Source organism: Acomys russatus, chromosome 24, assembly GCF_903995435.1.
Source record: "Acomys russatus chromosome 24, mAcoRus1.1, whole genome shotgun sequence".
Taxonomy (NCBI): Eukaryota; Metazoa; Chordata; class Mammalia; order Rodentia; family Muridae; genus Acomys; species Acomys russatus.
In genome coordinates this window covers 9,285,853-9,305,119 of record NC_067160.1, presented here as the reverse complement: position 1 = coordinate 9,305,119, position 19,267 = coordinate 9,285,853, and the positions used below count along the sequence as shown (strand labels likewise).

Genomic DNA, 19,267 nt, shown 5'->3' with positions numbered 1-19,267 from the left:
GATAGAAGTTTTTAGAAGCAGATGGCATGGGATTGGAACTGGTATCCCATACCTGCCTCACTATGGGAGGTAGTTTAGAGGATTGATATCTGCTCTGCTCCAGGTTAACTAAGGCTATTTTAATGTCTTAATTGATTGCTAGCCAAGCATACTGATAATACAGGTAATATATATAATTAAAAACCAACAAGTGGCGCCCAATGTGGTAGACATACTGAAGTACTGATAATACAGATAATGCAAATAATTAAAAACTATAGGGTCTCCGTGTCCCGTTGATGGGGAGGCCTGGTCGCACTCAGAGGAAGGATAGCAGGCTATCAAGAAGAGACTTGATACCTAATGAGCATATACAGGGGGAGGAGGTCCCCCTTATTCACAGTCATAGGGGAGGGGAGTAAGGGGAGAATGGGAGGGAGGGAGGAATGGGAGGATATAAGGGATGGAATAACTATTAAGATGTAATATGAATGAATTAATAAAAAATTCAATTAAAAAAACAACAAAACTATGGGGTCTCACTGCACTGAGGCACAAGGTCCTTAGTGTGGCAGCGCTAGTCTCCAACTCGGCACCTAACGCTATCTCATGATCAACTGTGAATCACTTCCGTGAGTTAGGATTGTACAGAGAAAATGATCACTCACACCGTGTGAGGAAAACATTAAATCTCTCCATAAATATCTTCAGTACAGCCCCTCATATTCATTGTCAGTAGGACCATTCAAAATAGACCCAAAGAGCATGGTGAGCCAGTCCAGGATCCCACGAGAAGTGATTCACATCCTCTCAGTGGTTCAGATTGTACCTGATCCCCAGAGCTGATGTTGAACACCACGTTGGACTAGAGCTGGCCATGCCGACCTGTGTTGAAGATGCATTCTGGCTTACATTGTTTGACTCTGCCTGCTGAGACAACCCTTTTAAAGGTGGCAGAAAATAGTTGCTGTGTGCTGACTTTAAGACTGCATTACTCTTTGAAAAAAAAAAAAAAAAAAAGAAAATGGAGCAAGCCAATCAAAATTTAGGCTTTATTGCTAAACCCTTCTCTTTCACATCCACATCGTGATGGCAAGCTAGAGCTCTCATCTTCTCGGGGCACAGTCTTCTCCATACAACAGGAAAAACAACGACCCTTTAGCCAAAGGAAGCTGATTAGCTAACCAGCCTTCCACTTTGAGGCAAGTGTTTACATTCTGAAACACTGTAAATGCCTAAAGAAGAATCTCATTTGCTGTCTGCCTATCATAAAGGGAAAGAAATGAAGAATCCACCCTGGTGCTCCTGATCCCAACAAGCAACAGGTGGAGCAGGCCATCAATGTAGCTGTTGAGCAGGTGCTGGTGATCACTGGTGACGTCACGTTTGTTAAGAGCCTCAGTCCAGCCAGCTGCACAGTGGAGTCCAGGGGATCAGCAAAGACCCAGATCCTCACAGACGTGACGGACGTGTATCTGTTTCTTAGCTTGGCTTTCGGCATTCACACTCAGGTCTTTTAGAGCGTTTAAAGCTTTCTCTTTAATACTGAGGTTCAGAGGGTTGATTTTGTTTCCAGTGACTGGGATGCTACCCAACTCACGAATAATGGCTTGGTTGCCTGGGAAGGCTGCATTGTTTCCCAAGGTGACCAAGGCTTTTTCAATAATTATAGGCTCGTCAGGTGACTCCAGCAGGTATAGATGTTTCTGAAGTTGTTCAGCATTTAAGACATCATCATAGGAGCCATCTGTTAAGTCTTCTGTGGGCTGTGAAGGGCACAGGTGGCGCCTGCCTGACGGTGGGCCTCAGTCTGCCTTTTTTTTTTTTTTTGGTTTTTCGAGACAGGGTTTCTCCGTGTAGCCTTGGCCATCCTGGACTCACTTTGTAGACCAGGCTGGCCTCGAACTCACAGCGATGCGCCTGCCTCTGCCTCCCGAGTGCTGGGATCAAAGGCGTGCGCCACCACGCCCGGCCCAGTCTGCCTTTTGATGCTGTAGTAGGGCGGCCCTGCACCAAGGACCAGCCCCGCTGCCACCCAGCCCGCGTCCTGTGAGCTGTCCGTGCTGCAGGAGCCGGGAAGCCAGTGTAGCTAGGTTTTTATAACAGTCTTCAACATTATCTTCAACAAGGTCTTCACTACTTCCTCGCAGTCTCCCCGACTTTTATACCTAGCCCGGATGAACCCAGAACAGACACTGCAGTCGAGCCACTCAGGATCTGTTTCCATCTGTTTCCGTCCTCACCCAGGGTCTTAGCATTTTGAGCCTCAAATCCACCGCTACTGCTTAATTTAGTGTGGGTTGTTTTTGCTATCTGCACTCACACACTTTATTGAAGTACAAGCTGAGCATCCACGAAGCTTCCCATAGCTCAGGGCACCTTTGCGTTGAGGCCATCAGTTTAGACCCTTGTTCCAAGAGACTGTGGCAAGTACGACATCTGTCTCCGTGCTCTTCCAATCCCCCAGCTGGGACTCGGCTTCTTGCCTGTCATCACCTTTTCTTTTATGGCTCAGGCCACCCTTGGATGGATCTGAGTCATCTCTTTCTTCCTATGTTTAGCTCCAGGATGACAACTCAGTCATTTCTGGAACAACTGCATACAACCCCAACGAGAGTCTCCAAGTAAACGTCAACATTCTCTACACCCGCAGAAGAGAGCCTTAGATGGAAAGAGCACTGACACCTCATCTTCTTAACGTTCACCTCCCATCGCCCCACATTCCCCAAACACCATGTCTGGGACCTTTTCTGTCGAACCATAAATCGATCTCCATGGTTAAGGAGGTCACTTCCGTTTCCTGTGTACCGTTTTCCGTTTCCTGTGTACCGTTGCCTACGTAAATACTAAGCCATAAATGGGAGGTTGTAAAAACATTTTCTAGTGCTTTGTTCACTTTAAATGATAATAAATAGGATTCGGGAAAACTAGCAGAGTATGAACTCATTGTGCGGGCTGACATTTACAGCACACAGTGGATTGAGGTCTTGGGAGTTAAAAAAAAACACTGCGTGGTATTCAGATAGGAAGGTAGCAAAGCTCGATTTTTATTTTGTGGAAGCCTTTTTGTGTGTATGGTTTAGCAGATACAATTCTTCTCATATTTTCTATTATTTTATTCATTAAGAAAGAGTTTGGTTAAATCTCCCTAACCCATCAGAAATGCCTTTATCTAATTTATTTTCCTACTTCATCAGTGGAGGTGAGCATCACTGGGGAGGGCATTTGAGTCTGCAGAGTGGTATTATGATCAATATTATGCTTTAATTAAGTTACATTGACATTCATAATAGGTCTCAATCTGGCTAATAAGAACGAATATTTTCTTGGATAAAGAGCAATGCAAATTACAGACAGTGATCAACTGCTAACGCTTGGTTTCAGCACTTCAGCCGAAATGGGTCATAGTCTATGGGGAAATTATAGAACTCATTATGAAGAATGATGATGCTTTGAGAGCAAAACAGATTTACAACTGAAAGTAATTATAACAGGTGCTGCTGGGCCTACCATTTTAATATCTGACACTTCTGTGAGTGGGTTTGGTTTCTGCGCTGTAATGTTCTCTTCAAGAGCCACTGTGAGTGGGCATCCAAAAATAACTCACGGTGGGACATTCGGCACAGGGAGTAGACTCAGCCTGTTTCTAGTCACGGTAGAGGTCATTTCAATAGGCACAGTTCTGAGCACCAGAAACCCCTTCAGCTTCCTTTGCCAGCAGCATCTGGTTTACTCATTGGTACCACAACAAGAGGCATCATAGCATGCCCTGAAGCCTCGGGCTCACATCTCCATGTGCCCACACCTTGGACATGCGCCGACTCCTTGGCAGTGTGTTTTTACGCCCTATCCTCTATCTGCACTAGCTCCCTACAGGCACACTAATACTTGTACAAAACTCCATCTTGCCTAGGGTTTTTTTTTCTTAGCTGTCCTCTGATTAGAAGTTCTTTGGGTTTTCGGGGGGGGGGGTTGTTTTTGTTTTTGTTTTTCCCCTGTGAGGCTTGGAGGAAATGTTACATCTCTTTAGCTTTCCCAGGAGTCTTTGACTACAGTCTCTATGCTGTCTGTTTTCCTCCCTCACAACTATATTATCTTTTCTTTATCTGGAACTTTGAAATCATCTCTGTTTGGCTTTATTTGTCTGCATCCTCACTCACATTTTAGAAATCCCTTCTTCCAGAGCATGGCTGTTTGTCCTTCTGCAGCTCTTGCGGCTGGAACAGTGGTCCTCAACCTTCCTAAAGCTGCGACCCTGTAGTACAGTTCCTCATGTGATGGTGGCCCCCAACCATGACATTATGTTTGTTGCTACCTCATGTGTACATAAGTTACATACTTTGTGTATAATTTTGCTACTGTTATGAATCAAAATGAAAACATCTGTGTTTTTTTATGGCCATGGGCATCCCTGTGAAAGGGTCCATCCACCCCAAAAGGGCTTGTAACCCACAGGCTCAGAACCAGTGATCTAGAAGGTTCTCAAAAATATGTACTGATTGAATGAGAAGAGAGAACAGTGTTAAAAATTAGAACAAGACCAGGAAAAGTGTGTGTTTGAAAGAGGAAGGGCTATCCCAGCTTACAACCGAGTGACAAGGAAATCTTGGTTTCACACCGTCAGTTGCCCTGTGACGTTTTAAGTGTGGGACCCCAGAGACACACCCTAGACCCCTCTCTCTTCACTCCTCTCACACACTCAGAGGGAAACCAGTCAGCTGCAAATCCAACTGAAGTGAATAGTGGAGAGCCAAAGCATGCTACACTCTTTGGAGAATTCTCTTCCTTTTTCGTTTAATAGGTAAAATATTGGAGAATTCTTTGGGGGTAGTAATGTCATATCTCAAAGTATTTGAGTCATTTTTAATGTTTGGCTGAAACAGGATATTGATGTTTTAGGGCATAGGGACAGGCTATGCTTTGTCCCTTTCACTTCAATTGGTGTGTGTGTGTGTGTGTGTGTGTGTGTGTGTGTGTGTGTGCATCTTTTGTGCCTTGAAGTCAGTAGAAAGGGTTAGAATGTGAAATCCTTCTTGCTCACACTGGTGAGCTGTTTCTCCATTGTGCACACACAGCAGACACCAATCTATGGGGACAGACCCAGGCTCACTGACTATAGCAGCGATGACCTCACCTGTGAATGTATGAGTCACCAAAGCTACCAAAGTAAAGAACAGAGAAGACACAATGACTCAGCAAGCGGCTTCCCTGCATCCAAATGACTTGTTTAAGCAGCCACTTACTGTACATCTGTTTCTCAAAACCACTTTCCGGGTGTTGGAAATCCCATTTATTGCGCAAGTGATGTTGTCCCAGAAGGAAGCTGGATTTAAATCCAAGCAGCCTGGTTGTAGAAATCCACAGGCACGTATGCTTCTCCCAATGTATAGACATGTCAACCCTATTCCCAAAGAGGGAAGAGTTCAGCTTCCTGAAGCTCAGTCTGCCTCAGTGTTTCCAACCTACAAAGCACCTGAGTTACCTAGGAACTCTTCTTGGAAAGCGGATTCCCAACTCAAGAGGTTTGGGACCCTAGAGTCCACTTCTCAGTCACCCTAGTGTTGATACTGCCCTCTGCTGACCACTCTTGGACTAATGCGGGCCTAAATAAGGGCAACCGGACGCAGCTTCAGTTTCATACTTGCTGACACACTGCCCTCTGGTGGCTTCTAGAATAATTGCCCTCTGTATTAGCTTCGGGATTCTCAACTGAAAACATCAGCCACTGCTCTCTGATTATCCCAGATAAATACTTTTTAAAGCTATTGTCTTCGTAACACTCTCACATTGTCACTGTATGCATGTGGTGATCTATATTACTGTCATAATTCTCAGTATATCCAGGCACACTCTCTTCTCCAATTTAACCATCTCTCTTTTCCTTAACTAGACTTGTTTTTAAAGGGAATTCAAATGGGAAGGAAGACCAACACTGCTTATCAAAGATGCAACACAACTGTAAAATCAAATGAAAAGAAGACACACCAGTGTGCGAAAGTTCAGACAGCTGCCCTTCAGAGCTCCAAACCTCAGACTCACTCTGTAATTGTTACGGGGAGATTAGCTGGTGTTAGAGGGCTAAAGACTAGGCAGTAAACTGGCTTTTGCCTGGACGGTATCGGGAGGATTGGAGAGTGCTGAGCAGAGATTAACTGCTATGTACTTCACTGTTACTTAATGCAGCAGGTATGCAGGGCTTAAGCAATCTCTTGAGGGACCTGCTGCAGGTGATAACATTAAGCGCTTTGATCTTCCTCTGCCTGTGCCATCTGTACTTGAAAAGTGATTTTTAGGGATCTAAGGCAATTAGTGCCAAAATAGGATGGTCCAAGGTGGGCCAGTGAACATGCAGAGTTGTGAGTTCTGAAATCAGGCAGCCCTGGCTTGTTTCTGGGCAGGTTCATTGCCCAGATGTTGCACATGCATCTAGAATGCCCACGTCTGGTAAGCTTAACCTTACTCACACAGTCACGCATAGTAACTGAGCCTGAAGGCCTGGAGGTTTGAAATGGAAGTAGACGGAGGTTCTGCTTCCCTTTAAATGATGAATAAAGTCAATTCTAAAATTCCAACTTCCAGCGACTGACTCAGGTCAGCCTGGACTGCATGGTGAAACCTGTCTATAAGTGAACTTATAAATAAATAGCTAAGAATTAGTGCAAGTCAGTACATGGAAGGAACAGCAAAGCCGTGTTTTGATACTCAGTAAGAGCCTAGTATGGGCCAAGCGTCATCCTCATTTTTGTAATGTACATTACTTATGAATGTTCTAACACAGCAAATGGGTGTTGTTATCTAAGGTACCTTTTTATCTTTTACTTTTATTTTATATATGTGGGTGCTTTGCCTGCACGTCTGTGTACTATGTGCATGCCGTGCCCACAGAAGACGGAAGAGGGAGTCAGACACCCTCAGAATTGAAATTACAGATGGTTGGAGCTGCCGTGTGAGTGCTGGGAATTGAACCTGGATCCTCTGGAAGAGCAACCAGTGCTCTAGACCACTGAGCCATCTCTCCAGCCCCAGAGCTAAGGAAAGTTAAGGCTCAGGGTATCTTTGTGCCTGCAATGAGTGAGTGGTGGAGATTATGACTCTAGATCAGATACCCAAGTCTTTCACAGAAGCTGAGAACAAGATGATCACTGTAGAGACTGATCTGAACCTTATTTTCCTTCCTCCCATACTTCCTTCTCCCTCTCATCCTCCTCACATCCTCCTTTTTATTCTCTTCCTTGCTTGTAAACAGCCTTGGGCTCTGTGCTAAACCTTCCCTACAGAACCGTTTACATCTAAGCAGCTGACTCACTGAAGGGAGCAGAAGTCTGGGGGTCATTGCACCAGCCAGGTGGGGAAACAGACTCATTAACTTAGGATTCATGGACGGCTTCTTGCCTTCTCTTTCTCCAACACCCAGAAAGTGGTTTTGAGAAACGGATGTACAGTTTTTTGCTATGGACCCTGTATCATTTACCAAGTGATGTCCTGGATTATAGGCATTTGCTACTGTGTCAGGCTGTGGAAAGCATTAGGAATGGCTTTGCATCCTAATAGACTAGGCCTCTGTTCACACTACGGTGGTATAATCTTAGAGAAATTATCATCCCTGGCACTCCCTTTTCCTATTTGAAATACGGGACAATTATATCTTCCCCCCCATGATTCTCACCAGAGTATATAAGATAATGCATTTATAACCAGACAGTATTATTTGAATTGCAACTAGCATGATGATTGGCAGTTCAAGCTGAGTTTGAGGAGGCTTTTGTAATGCAATACTCATGCCTTATTTCATAGGACGCCTCTTAGTGTTTAGGTATGACCAATACCGCATTTCCCAACCATTTTTATACTTAAATTTTTGTTGATTCACCAGAGGCTGCCACCACCATACATTTTAAAGTGCTTGAATTATCAGGTTTTTTTTTCAGCACATACGGTTATGCTTCATTCTTTTACTTTAAAAAGTTGACTTTTAATTCAATGACCTTTGAGAAACATAAAATGTAAAGTTCAAATCCATCCAGACTTTGGTTTGAGCAGCAAATATTTAAAGATCAATAGCTGGAGAAAGGCTTCCAGAAGCTCAGAACTTCCCTCCTTTTGTCTCTGTTTTTTTGTACTAAGGCATCGGAACCATCTTCCTGCTGCTAACTGAGGACTTTTTATGCTTTCCTCTCTCAAACAGGAAACCGGGTCCTCCCCAAACTCTGTGAGTGGACTCTGTGCCTTTCACCCTGTGTAGATTCCTTGCCTGCTTTCCTGACCCTTTCGAATTTGCTCCTTTTTTTTGCAAGAAGCCTTCCATGAATCCTAAGTTAATGAGTCTGTTTCCCCACCTGGCTGGTGTAATGGCCCCCAGACTTCTGCTCCCTTCAGTGAGTCAGCTGCTTAGATGTAAACTGTTCTGTAGGGAAAGTTAGCACAGAGCCCAAGGCTGTTTACAAGCAAGGAAGAGATCAAACTCCTGCCTGCAGGGAAGGTCAAGACACCACAGCATAACACTCTGTAAAAATTTTTAAAAAGGCAGCAGATGATGGAAGACACCACACCATAATACTGAATGAAAATTACAGATGATGGGGATCCGGGAGGATGAGAAGAGGTAGAGGAAACAACAGAGATCTCCTGAGGTAAACACATGGCAGGTTCTGAGAGTCCATGTACAAATTCCACGAACAAAGTGGCCTCAATCCCACGGTCACCTGTTGGTGGTTGGCAGAGCCCTCACTCCGTTGCTCTGATATGTAGCCTATTTTTGTTTTTCCACATTTGGGAGTCTATAAATAAAGTGTGTATAAGGAGATAGCATAGAACATAAACTTGAAAATGGTAAAGAGACAGAACAAAGTCACTTTTTGTGGTCCGAATAAGAATGGTCCCCACAGCCTCATATATTTGAATGCTTAGTCACCAGGGAGTGGCACTGTTTGAGAAGGATTAGGAGGTGGCCTTGTTGGAGGAAATGAGTCACTGAGAGGTGGGCTTGTAGACACGGGGTAGCAACACACCTGCCTGGTGCCATGCTCTCCGCCATGATGATAATGGGCTAAGCCTCTGAAACTGTAAGCCAGCCCCCAGTTAAATGCTTTTGTTTATAAGAGTTGTCTTGGTCATGGTGTCTCTTCACTGCAACGGAACATTACTAAACTATCATTTGTCCCTGCACACCTACTGGTCTATCAGCCCTGTTGGTTTGTTCTGTAAGTCTCCCACACTAAGTCATCCCAAAACTGGACGTGTGCCTTAGCCTTAGACTCTGACAGTACTTCTTAAAACCAAGCACTGAGAAGATATTTGCTTTCTCATTTGTCTTTTATTTGTTGTGTGTTTTCATCACACCGGCTCTCTTTAAATTAGGGTGGATTGTTCTAGAAAAACAGATAGAGAAGTAAAACGACTTCCATATTGTACTGCTAGGAAATCATAGCCTTGAGTTCCCACCAATTCATTCCTCCTTCTCTTCCTTCCTACCTGCCTGCATATGTTATTTTCTTCCTTCTTGCTTTCTTTCTTTCTTTTGTTCCTAATTAATTTTAAAAAATTCCCCATCTTTTTTTTTTTTTTTTTGTAGTTGTTCTAGACTACTTTGAAGGAGCATATAAAATTGAAAAGAAATATTGCAAGGGATCATCTCAGGGGAGACCCAGGGCCCAACACATCACACGCACACCTGGACCCTTGTGAGAGAGATACCATATACTTGCCTATAGTCTCTCAGACGCTAGAGAGGGGGTTGTATTTGCTACATAGTTTGTGAGCCAGTAGTGTAAAACACAGTGTAGATAGAGGTGGTTTTGGTTTTTTTGGGGGGAGGGCTTATTGTTTAGAAGAATAATGCTGGGTGTTGACAGGGAGGGATTTCCTCCTAAGATGGTAAAAACACTCCCCACAGCATCTAAACACACAGCACATCAGTGGGTTCCACAGGGTGTTACAGCATCTAAACACTCAGCACATCAGTGGGTTCCACAGGGTGTTACAGCATCTAAACACACAGCACATCAATGGGTTCCACAGGGTGTTACAGCATCTAAACACTCAGCACATCAGTGGGTTCCACAGGGTGTTACAACACCTAAACAAACAGCACATCAGTGGTTCCACAGGGTGTTACAGCAGCTAAACACCCAGCACATCAGTAGGTACCACAGGGTGCTACACTCGGCTTCTCAGTGCTCACTGGTGGTTACGTGTTCAAACACATCCCATTAACAGTAATGCTATAAGGATCTCAGTGATGCAGCTGTGGGACAGAGCTTAATATCTGGGTATAAAAAATTAAATGCCAAAATAACAACCAACCAACTATAACTGGATCAGGGCAACTAAAGGTATTAGGAGAAAAGGGGGAAAGTCTTGACAGTGTAGGCATAGACAGTGTCTTTCTAGACAGCATCCTTATCGCTCTGGACACACTAGCCATAATAATGAGTGGGCTTTATGGAATTAAAAATTTCTATACAGAAAAAGGTAAAAATGCTGGAGTTACAGACAAAGCCCTCAGAATTGTAGAAGACCCCCAAGCTGTTCACCCAACAAGGGATTATTAAACAGAATGTACAAAGAACTCAAAAAAGTTAAACACTGCAAGGACAGTCATCAACAAGCAGACAAATGAACAGAACAGACCCTTTTCAAATGAAGAAACACAAATAACAACTAAACCTATCTTAAAATTTTCCTTTAGCCACCTAGGCAATGTGAATCAAACTCCACTGGCATTCCAGCTCCCAGCAGTCAGGTGGCTTTCCCCAAGAGAACATATGGCAAATGCGGGCAAGGATGTGCAGAAAGACGAGTCCTGATTGGCTGCTGGTGGGAATACAAACGGGTCAGATACTATGACAATCAGTATGAAAGGTCCTCAAAAGGCTAAAATCTGAACTGTGTTACCCAGATATACCACGAAGGAATCAAAGTCAGTATACAACGGAAGTATTGGCACACCCGTGCTCACGACAGCACTATTCATGGCATCCATCTCGTGGAGTCAGTAATCACCAAGGGGAAAATGGATGGGTGGGAAAAGGCGTGGCGCATACACCCACAGGAGGATTGTACAATCATGAAGTTGCAAAAAGCCATGCTGTTTTCAAGAAAATGGGTGATACTGGATGTTGCCATCTCAAGTAGGGCAGGTGGATATGGAAAGTCAAGTTTTACACATTTTCTCTCACATCTGAAATCTGGGGGTGCAAGGAATAATATGAAAGTGAGAGGATGAGCAGGAAAGACTGTCAGGGACAATGATGGTGAGTTGGGGACAGAGGGGAGAAGTGAGGGGAATGGAGGGGAATATGATCAAAGTATATACATATATGAAAATGTCACAACAAATCCCATTATTTGACACATCACCACAAGCTGATAGAATAAAAATGATTTGGGAATGTAATGTCAGGTCAACGGAAGAACTAGACTATAGGGCCATCTTGGAGTTTTACCAGGGCCCTCCCCACCAACCCATTGGCTTTTTATTTGTGTTGAGCAGAGTTCAAGTTTGTGTTCCCAGAGGGTAACTCAGAAACAGATCAGCTTTGATGCCGATGAAGGACACATCCATCAACCAGTGGAGCCAGGGACAAGACTGACATTTTCTTATGAAAATCAACGACTCTAGTGCTGAAAAAGGCCAGGACGGAGACTGCTCCCTTTCTGGAAAGAGGTGGACGTGACTGTCAAAGAAAGGGGCAAACCAACCCCTTTTTATTTCCTGCTAGAGCTGAGGGGATGGTGGTTGTTTTAAACATCCTCCCAATGAACTCAATGATTCCCCAAGCTGGATTGAATAGAATCTTTTCATTGGCCTGTTATTGCTCTATCTATACGCCCCAGGGACATTATGCAACGTAAGCTAATGTACAGCTGTAGATTTCATTGGCTGAAAGGAATGCACATTCTAGTAAGAGCTCACCTAGAGGACTGACATAGCTCCAGAATAGGTAGGGTGGGGCCAGAAACACTGGAAGCTGAACTGACAAGCAAACACTGAGGAGAGTCACTGGGAAAAGAATGGGCTGTCTTCGCAGCTGGACATTGCGGGAGGAACTGGCAAGCAACAAACTAGCAGCATTGTAATTCAGCGCTGAATTCTTGGTGTCTGTGAAGATTGTTTGAAAGTTGGCTGAGCTCTAACCTTCTTGATTAAGCCCCCCAGTCTAAAAAGCTCAAACTGGGCGGAGAGATGGCTGAACGGTTAGAAGTGTTTTCTGCTTTCTCAGAGGACCTGAATTAAGTTCCTAGCTCCCAGATCAGGTGACTCACCGCTACCCATAACTCCTGATACAGGGCATCCATCTGAGGTCTCTGGCCTACTGGGAAACCACACTTACATGCACATTGTCACCAAATACATGCACATAATTCAGCAACAACAACAGCAACAACAACAACAACAACAACACATTTTTAGAAGCTCAAAAACCTGTGGAGTTTGGAAACATGCACATCTGAAGGCACCTCCTGCACACTAGATTTCTGACCACCCTTAAAGAGACTGTTCACCTCAGGGTAGGTCAGGAGGTCAGCAAGGAGCATTGCACAGTACACCTACAGTCAGGCAACTCTAGCCAGCACCTCTGTGGAAGCAGAGTGGAGAATGAAGAGCCTTCATTAGGAAGAGGAAGCTGTGAGTACACTGGTCTACTGGTTCCTCTGTATTTTTTAAATTCATTTTAAATATTTTTGTTTTACATATACATTTATATTATTAAACATATATAAAATAAACTACATACAGCAAGAAGAACCAAAAAACAATCTTAGGGGTTAAGATGTCTTTAGGTCTAGATAGATGTTTTAAGTTTGAGATGAGGCATGATAGATACTGATTTACATCCAGAATTTTAGGCTCACCAAGATAGGAAAGATGTTTTCTACCAGGTTGCCAAGTACAAACAGCCAAAACACTGTGAATGTAACATTTATATAATTCCTGAGTGTTTCGTGGGTCTGCTGGTTTCTGGTGTGTTGTCAGATGGGGAAATGTCTAGTTGAGGAGTTCTACTATTTCCCATCTTTCCTGATTGGAATATGTTTTCCTTCTACCTAAGCTTCAGAGGATGATGTCGTAACACTTCAGAGTCATTTAGGAACATGGCAGGAAGGAGCTTTCCTAAATAGTTTTCACCCAGAGACAGATGGACTCGGGCAGCAGAAAATAAGAAGCTCTTGCTGTGAACTATCTGCTTTCGTGTTTAATGTCCAAATTGTTGTTTAGTCTGATACATGCAAACCCGGAGGCGGTTAGGCAATCTTGTTGCCTCCAGGGTGACGGTCTCCTCCGGTTAGTAACAAGCCAGGAGCACAAACATCATTCTCTTGCCTTTGAAATGATGAGATTTATAAATGCCCTGTGATTTCTCGTAGAAGCCTTCAACTTAGTGCTTGGGCAATTTAAATCTCACCAGAAGAGTCAGGTGTAGAGAGATCTGCCAGAATTTTAGTTTTCCACTTGTAGTGGAAATATATGAAGAAGGGCCTAGAAATAAAGGCGGCATGAATAACTCCAGGACATAAATATTTTACTGTCAAGCTTATATTTCTCTCTCCTTCGCATAGACCTGTGTGATATTTGGCTAAAATATAAATCTGTGATAAATCTAGCCGGAGCATGATTCAAAGCATCTTAGCAACTTAGTTTAATTCCATTTTGATTTTGCTAAAGGTGGTTAGAACGTAGTTTCCCTTCCTGAATATTTGGCCTGTTGCATTCTCAATGTATTTAAGAATAAGAATGAGTTTACTATTGCCTCTTGCTTAGAAGTCAAAATTAGGCTGTCTCTCCTTGGGAATGTATATCATGCTATAAATAGCACCTGCTAATATTATTAAAGGAAACTGTCCTACTTTTTAACCAAGAGATAAAAGGTGGCCTGCTAGCCACAGAGAACCTACTCTTGCTACCGACCCATCTCATTTCATAAGTACAATTAAATGATCTAAATTTAAACTCCAAATCTAGGGTCGGGGAACCTAGTAGATTTAGAACTCCCTGGTGTTCTTATCAGAGCAAGGAAGAAATATGTCGACACTGTATGTATCCGGCTCTTTGATGCCATAGCTCCAGAGGAAGTGTTCAGATGCCGCAATTAAAGCCTCACAAAGGACCGACTATAGTGTGAATGGCATGGGGGGAAATCAAATGATGATTTTTGTCATGCAGAACTCACGGAGACAGAGCGAAATGATGAATTGATGGCGACTTGTGTGGTTGTGAGAGGTATAAAATGGGTCTGCTGCCACGGAGAAAATGTGTCACCGATACATAAAACCGGTTCCCACAAGAACAGACAATGCAGGCAGCTGTGGGGAATTTTCTTGGGGAGATGCAAACACAAGTGTATCCCTCCGCTTAGATACAGCACCAACGACAGGCCAGAGTTACAGTCCTTCCTGAGGCCACTTTGGAGAAGCACAGGGTTTATTGGGCTTGTTTTCGGAGCATGTGTGACCCTCAGGCAGCTGTGCTATGGGAAATTCTCACTCCAGCATGAATGACAGCCTTCCCTCATCAGTTAACCTTCCACTTACTGTATGGTCAATCATGTCAGGTCTCTTATCCAGCAGGTAGGGCTGGAAGGGGAGAGGATTCGGACCTGCCGTTTCCTCTCCCTGGAGGCTGAGCAGGATGGTGAGCCTCCTCCTATGATGCCCTACACAACTTTATTGTGGTGGGTTTCTCTTATATAGAGTATAGGGAGTGGGCAGGGCATAAGGCGTCAGGAGATATGACGTTTCCCAGGACGTAAAGTGGCCTGATATTGTGGGACCAATTGGTTTGTGTTACATAGCTGTTGGGAGGCAGGGCTTGGACTATGCTGAATCATTCCTGTGCGGAAGTATTTACCAGAGACTGTTGCTGAAACTCGAGCCAGGCTGGGTCTTGTCTTCAAGGCCTCAGAGGGCTGACAGATTCGGCCAAAGGGCCCAACACAATATTTTTTGGAAACCACGTGCAGTTGGGACAGAAATACAAATAGTTAGAAGGGAAGTACTGGAGAGTGTCTGAGGTAAGATGACACCCCTCCCTGCATCCCTCCCTTCGATGAGGGGATATTACAGTTTCTTTTAGGCAGTCACAGCTTCTCTGGTTAAGATGGTACCTGCCTTTATGCTCAGAGGCAGGCTTCAATAATACAGCGAGGTATCTCAAGTCTGCAGTGCCCATGGGCCCACTGTCCAGCCATGGCTGGCTTGGCTGCTAGACTGTAAGCCCTGAACGATGTGTGTACAAAAGGCAGAGACCATGTTTGCCTCACCTTTGACGTCCTTGTGGAAAGCAATAAAACTCTGTTTGCAAAAAATGCAAAAACCATTGAGCATACACAGTGGAGAAAATGGAGGGAAGCTATGTATAACTCCTTTAGAGACATTTTCTGACAGTGGGTCACCTCCTACCCTATTGGGAATATCTTTCTATCATCTGTGTCACATGAAAGGTTGGGAATACTTTTGTCATCTTAACTGTTGACCTGAAAGCCCATAATGGATGAAGGCTACTAGGATGTTGCTTTAACTTTTAGTAGCTGAGAAAAATAACTTAATACATGATTAAATTAAAAGGTAAAAATGTAAGGTACAGAGGTTATCTGTTGTCATACAATACTTGTCTTGGGACTTAAAATGAGGATTTGTTGAACTAGATGGAGGTGAGTAATCCATGTATCTATTGATAGATAACATAATTTGAAAAATGGAGCCCACACAAAACCACACTGTTACTTGGCTTTAAAAGGAAGGAATATACAAGTAACAACATTGATTACAACCTTGGAGATACCATGTGCTAAGTAACAGGGCCCAGTCACAAGAGTATTGAATGAATTTGTTGATATGAGGTTCCTGGAGTAGTCAAAGTCACAGCACCAGAAGGTAGAGCTATAGTTTCCAAGTGATGGGTGCAGGAGGAGTGCTGAGCTAGCATTTAATGAGTCCAGAAGTTCAGTTGAAGAAGATGAAAACTTTCTGAACGCAGATAGTGGTGATGGTTATCGTATGTTGTACTGCTATGAACATGGAGGCACAGTGTCCTTTTGAGCCCCGTGTTAGTCATTTGTGTGTTGAATGACCTGACACAAAGCGACTGTGAGGGGGAAAGGTTTATTTTGGATTATTGTTCCAGATGGCATAAAGTCCATCATGAGGGAGGGAGAGAGAGAGAGAGAGAGAGAGAGAGAGAGAGAGAGAGAGAGAGAGAGAGAGAGAGAGAGAGAGAACAACAAACACATGAGCTTATGGGTGACATTTTACAATCAAACCACAAGTTCTACTTTTAGTTTTTGGAGATAATGAGCTCATTAGATTACTGGATCATATTATAACTCTGTGTAGTAACTTTTAGGAACTGGTATATAGTGGTATTTTGGTACACACACACACACACACACATTTGTAAGTTGTTTCAATAGGACAAAATTTCAAAAGCTTAGAAGTGGAATTTCCCGATCAAAAACATTTGATGCATATTACCGAATTTACCTCAAATGAGAGTATATTAATTCACATTCCTTCTTATAGTTCTGAAAGTCCTTGCTTCAACATGTGCTGACAAATTCTGCATGATGAATTTCTGGGTTTTGCAGATTGGGTTTAGGTTCCACTATTTGTGAGGCTAAGAGCCTTTTATCATTTGTAGCTGTTTGTAATTGTTCTCCTGTAGCTTTGCTGTTTGTGTCCTTTGTCACCTCCCCACTGAGACATCTTTGTCTTAATGACTTGGTTTGTGCAAATCACAAAATCATCACTTTGTCTTTACAAATACTTTGGCATTTCCCCCCTTTCTTTCATTTTTAAAAATTGTGTCTTCTGACCATAATTGTGACTTAAAAAAAAACCAAAAAACTTCAAAAGTCAAATCTGTATGTATTGTAATGGATACTTCCTTCCCTGGGCTTTATATGACACTCATAAACACTCCCTTCATTTGGCATTTATTAACATCCTCATTCTTATTTGTTTTCAGTGTTTTAAATTATAATCCACAGACTTACTGGGATTCCATGTATGAGGACAGTAGTTGGATGCTGGGTCTTTTCTTCCAACAGCTAATTGGTTGGTCTGCTTTCTTTTCCCTCACTAATTTAAATTGCAAATATTAGCCTTACTAAACGACCACACTCCTCTTTACTTGTTTTTCCCCCTGCTTTATTGGGACACCTCTCTTTTGTTGATCTCATAATATAGTATTTTATTGTGGCTTCATAACCCCATTAAAAACATATTAACCATAGCCTTTCCCTCCAGTACCTTTATTAATTTTTTTTGTTGTTTTCAGCTGTTTTTCCATGCATATTCTTTCAGACTAACTTCAAGAACAATTGCTAAAGTTTATTCAATTCTATTGGGATGTTATTGGATTTAGATTAATTTGGAGAAATTGACTTCTTAAAATACTGAGTCTTTTCATCTAGGAACAAGACATTTTACATATCTATTTATCAAAGTCATTTTAATTAACAGTTATCTCTTGATTGCTCTCAGGTGAAGAAAAGTCCAATTTCAAGTTTTTGTAGAGAGCCACCTGTTCTGCTTAATTATCTCCTTTGTTTTTCTCAACTGTTTTTCCTCACCCTCTGCCACACGCTATATAGCTCATTAGCATTTGGAAGCAAACACGTTAGAAGAAAAATATTTCATTAAACTTCTATACCTGAGAAGAAAGGAGACAGGATGAGAGCCCCATCATCAGCCATGCCCATTTGGGATGGAAAATGAGAAAGGAGGGAGAAAGGGAGAGATAGCTGTGTCATAAAGAATCAACTGCACCAGACTCTGGTTCTTATAGAATCAGAAATCCCATGAGTGACTTATTCATTTGAAATGTTGTTAATTCCTAGAAAGTGAGAGGCAGCCATGAATGACTAAGTATGAACAAAAAGGCCCCTGAACTCAAATATAAATGACATTTTTGAAATTGTGGAGTTAGTGATAATATTTCAAATCAGAAGGAAAAATCGCATTTAAAACTTTTAGCAGTCAATAAGCTTTGGGTGAATAAAGCACAAAGGAAATAGGAGATCACTTATGAGCCTATTTTAACTAGTTATCAACACCATGGCAATGTTGCTGTCTTTTGTATCTCCTGCAAGATGGATAAACTGCTTTTAAATTGCATTAAATTGGCAATAAAAGGCCAAAGACTGAAATAAGTATGTTTTAGAAAGAACGTCCCAGTCGCCACTAGAGGGAACAAGAAGCAGCCTTTCTTCCAGATATTTGAACAGAACAATATTACAGAGAAAGAAGAGGCAATTGGAGTCACAGCACTTGAAGCAACTCAATAACTTACCTGGGAGAACGATGGCTTTCAGGAACGGTCATCGTATTTGACCTCTAACCCCAGCAGAGCATCAAGTGCCTTTGGAGGGGAATGTGTGTCTTGGCGGAAGTGGAGTGAATCTGCCAATGAACGCAGAAGTATTCCTAAGGAGTTCGTCAGGAAAAATCCGCCTGCCTTCACAGGCCTATGTGCGCCACCGGCTCATTCACTAAGCCTGTTGGTTAAAACCCCTCCTAAAGTGACTTCCCAAAGATAAATTTCCTGGGTTTTAGAAAACAAAATGAAGACACAGGCTTCTTACAACCTCAGGAAGATGCAAGCTGGCAGTGAAAGAAAGAAATCAATGCTTCTGGAGCCAGCGGTGCTTCCCAGGTGAGCAATGCGGGGGGGGGGGGGGGGGGCTTGGGGGGGCGCTGCCCTGCTGCCCTCCTGCCCTCCTGCCCTCCTGCCCTCCTGCCCTCCTCACTGCTGAGATTTCACTACAGTAGCTCAGTGCACATGGCAACAAGCACTGTCCTCATGAGGATCTAAGAAGAGCAGGTTTTGTGTGTGCCTCTTCTTAGGTTGAGCCATCCAATGTCCCCACCTAATCTACTGAGGCAAATTTGTCTCGTATACCAGATCCCCCCCCCCCCTATTACCCATTATAAATACACTTCCATCCTTCGCATCTTAGTTATCATTCTGCGTTCCAGAATCACCATGCTGTTTAAAAGGGAAACACACCAAAGAAACTGAAATATAGGCAATCTCAAATACAGGAGGAAATACGACAAGCTTATACCATTGTAAGAGGACATGTTAATATACAGCATTGCCTGACTCTGAGCAACACTTTACAACTGATTATCTCCCCATCTGGTCAGCTAGGCCATTGAATCTGAAAGAGGATGTAGAAACTCAGAACAGTGCAAGGCCTCATGAGAATCACCCTGGTTGGTAAAGGGAAGGGCTGGAAGTCTGGAGCTAGAGAGCCTTCATCATCCAGACCTGTGGATGCATCCCCTT

At 43.1% G+C, this 19,267-nt stretch overlaps 1 pseudogene; it reads right to left on the bottom strand.

Moving 5' to 3' along the window:
- Positions 1–1,017: 1,017 nt before the first annotated feature.
- On the bottom strand, positions 1,018–18,300 carry LOC127207642 (armadillo repeat-containing protein 10-like; annotated as a pseudogene).
- Positions 18,301–19,267: the final 967 nt, after the last annotated feature.